A 3,583-nucleotide genomic window follows, 5' to 3' on the forward strand; every position below is an offset into this window, starting at 1 on the left:
TGCGTCAAGTCTGGTAGCAGCAGGTTTGTTGAGATACCTGTTGATCCGTTGGTTATTCGGACTTATATAGAAAACTGTTTATTGACAATTAGTTTTCAATATTAATTGTATGACTTAATGGGCATCTGGAAAAAAAAACAATTGTTTAAGTGACGTTCAATATTTGAAATAGTTAATTAATTAGACAAAATGTCTGCTAATATTTAAATAAGAATTAACGGCCTATTGCAGTAGGGGAGGGGAGCACTAGGTGTCTTTAAAATATCCACGCATATGGCTGTTCGAAAAAATATTCCTTAAAAAATCCACGCTTGTGGCTCTTTGAAAAATATCCTCCCCAAAGCCCACGCTTGGCTCTTTAAAAAAGTATATTATTTAGAAATTCCACGCTTATGACTATATTCTTATAGTCATAAGCGTTCATTAATATATCCACGCTTATGACTATATTCTTATAGCCATAAGCATTCTTTAAAAAACCACGCTTATGGCTATATTCATATAGCCAAATATATTCTTAAGAAATCTACGTCTATCACCGCGATAATGCCCCAAAAAATATTCTTAACAAAATCTATTAACATATCTCCAAAGGTGCCTTTGATAAATATATACGTGTATAGCTGTCATAATCCCTTCAAAAGTATTAAAAATCCAAGCCAAAAATATTCACGCCTCCGATAGTTCCCCAAAAAATTATTTTTAATAAATCCACGCCTATCAGAGCTGTAGTCCCTCCAAAATAAGCTAAAAAAGTAAAAAAAAATGTTGAAATATGGTAGGCTTCGAAAAATATGATATAAAATATCCTCGCCTTTGATAGGTTTCGAAAAAATATGATTTAAAATATCCACGCCTATGATGGGCTTCGAAAAAATATTATTTAAAAAATCCTCGTCTATGATAGGCTTCGGAAAAATATTCTTTAAAAATCCACGCCATTGATAGGCTTCGAAAAAATGTGATTTCAAATATCCTCTCTTTAAAATATCCTTGCATATGACTGGCTTCGAAAAAATGCTATTTTAAATATCCTCGCCTATATAGGCTTCAAAAAAATATGATTTCAAATATCTTCTCCTTAAAATATCCTTGCCTATGATAGACTTCGAAAAAATACTATTTTAAATATCCTCGCCTATGATAGGCTTCGAAAAAATATTCTTTAAAAAATCCACGCCTATGAGAGGCTTTGAAAAAATATTCTTTAAAAAATTCAAAACAGCCAAAAATATGTTGAAATAACCAAGTGCTAAATAGTCCCTACAAAAATATTCTCAAAACATTTAAAGTCATATAACCATATGTAGAACCTCAGGGTATACATATACCGACTAAGCCAACTCAATTTTCATTCGGAATACTTGTTTTGTGTACATAGAAAATAAAGATAATTTTTCATTTATTTTTCATCTAATTAATTTATTCGCGGAAGCTATAACAATGACATTATGTACGCAGATGTTTATCTATTTTTCGTAAGAGGGTTTTGCTCTTAACCACAATTAATGTCAGTATTAAGTAATCAAAACGTACAACAAACGGATGCCTCCAAGCAAACCCCAGAACTCTCCTCCAGATACTGGGAAAGGCCAAAACCGGGAACAAAAAATGTCCATCATTTAATACGAAGCGAACACACAACCAACAACAAGTCAATGAAGACCTGCTACGATAATCCTACAATAGAGGGAGTTCAAGGGGGACAATATCTGCTGCAGTTTGATTCACCAAAGGTTTATGGGGAAGAGAACATTTCTTTAGGGGGTGAAAGACCTTGAGAAGTATAATAAGAACCCAAAGGGAAAAATTACCCAGAGATAAATTTTTTAGGAATGAGGATTTTTTATCCATAGGTAACCTTCGGGGAAAATGTATACTTCCTGAGATATGAGGTTCCAACGTTACAAAATGTCCCTACTTAGTGCTACGCGACATAATATCCTTAATATCCTTTTAAGGGAACCCCCCCATTCTCGATTTTAATTTTTCAAAATTTTCAATGGGCTGGTAAATGAATACAAATGCTTGTTAAGGTTTGTAACTTTGCACATATATAATTGAAGATTTAAAAGAGAAGAAAAATAATATACAAAAAAATTTTGTTATTGTTTTGTTGTTGTTTTTTGTAATTAAAGAAAAGTCCTTATTTTTGATGGCGGGCATGATAACTCCTCACTGGAACATCGGAATCCGAAAATTCCAACGGTGTTAGAAAGAGTACATGTCTGGCTCTCGTATGAACTAGGATTATTGACTTTGCTCTAAAATTAACAAAATGGTGGACCTTTGGAAAAATATTTTTGGAAAATCGCCGATTTTTTACCAAAAACCAAGTTAAAAAATAAGGAAGATCTTCACCGATTAGCTTTATCCTAGTTCATACGAGAGCTATACACTCCCAGAGAAACGTTGCAAAATTTGGAAGTTTGAGTTATCGTACCCGCCATTCGCAAAAAAATGTTTAGAGAAAAACGCGTTTAAAGTTTGAGAAGCCCTTCAGCCGTCACTCGATGCTGACACAATAAATCGGCTATATCTTCAAGAGTTCTTGAGATTTTCACTTGAAATTTTGTAGAGACATTCTTTAATCAGTGTAGATTCGAATTATATGAACAAAAATTTTGACCCCGAGAATGGGGGGGTCCCCTTAAACAAATAAATATTATACAAAAATGCCGCTCCTAAGATTATAGATAGGGTGCCCAAAATTTCGAATATTTGGGGAACGTGAAACATTAAGCTACATTGATATTAAATTCCAACGCTTATTAGTATTGGCAGGATTTGAGATTTCCATACTTAGATGCCGCTCCATTTTCGGTTCTAGCCTAAATGTCTGTATGTTGGTATTCTTTGGTTTCTTTTCTTCTGATATGCAATTTACAATGTTTGGTACATATTTTGACATAGTCCTCATATAAGGATCCCGACCCATTGCTTAAATTCCGGCTGAGGCTCCGTCCAAATAAAAATATATACTCAAACAAGAATCCGCTAAACGTTTTTATAATATTGATTTTTTTTTCAATTCACCAAAGCAACAATTTTCGTTTTTAAAACGTTAACGTTATTACATCAATTAAAATAGTTTACAACACTGCAGTTGTATTGGGAACGGACTCCGTAGTAGATGTCGATGATGAAGACTCCTCCGGCTGTTTGCCAGCCAAACAAGCTTCTAGTTCAGCGTGAACTTTTGTTGAATCCCTTACATATGTTTCCGAAGCTTTAGCTGTGCAAATGTTTTGAGTATACTGTATCGTCTCGTATTTCAATGTTATATACTGCATACGATCCTGGGAGAGTGTCTGAATGCTATACGCCTTGGAAATTGCCTTGCCAGCCTTGGGATACATAAAATAAAAAATATACATTTAAAAACGACATTCAAATATTTGACTAGTAAATATTAATATAAATACATAATATACATTATCGAATATAAATATATTATCGGATTCTCCGACGAATATAGGGTATACTAAACGACACTTACCACATCATTACTGCACTCAAAATAACCATAGGGATCCGCATCGAAAACACATCCTGAAAATCCATTGCAAATTTCTTCACGGGT

The 3,583-nt window shown here is 33.6% G+C and overlaps 1 long non-coding RNA gene across 1 annotated transcript; it reads right to left on the reverse strand.

Moving 5' to 3' along the window:
• Nucleotides 1-3,267: 3,267 nt before the first annotated feature.
• On the reverse strand, nucleotides 3,268-3,583 carry LOC133321490 (uncharacterized). The gene is made up of 2 exons (XR_009754014.1): nucleotides 3,500-3,583; nucleotides 3,268-3,347 (listed from the first exon to the last, which is right to left on the reverse strand). It is a non-coding gene; the product is annotated as an uncharacterized LOC133321490 (long non-coding RNA).

This window comes from Musca vetustissima, unplaced genomic scaffold (assembly GCF_032173495.1).
Source record: "Musca vetustissima isolate MV318-11 ecotype Yass unplaced genomic scaffold, APGP_CSIRO_Mvet_v1 utg876, whole genome shotgun sequence".
Lineage (NCBI taxonomy): Eukaryota > Metazoa > Arthropoda > Insecta > Diptera > Muscidae > Musca > Musca vetustissima.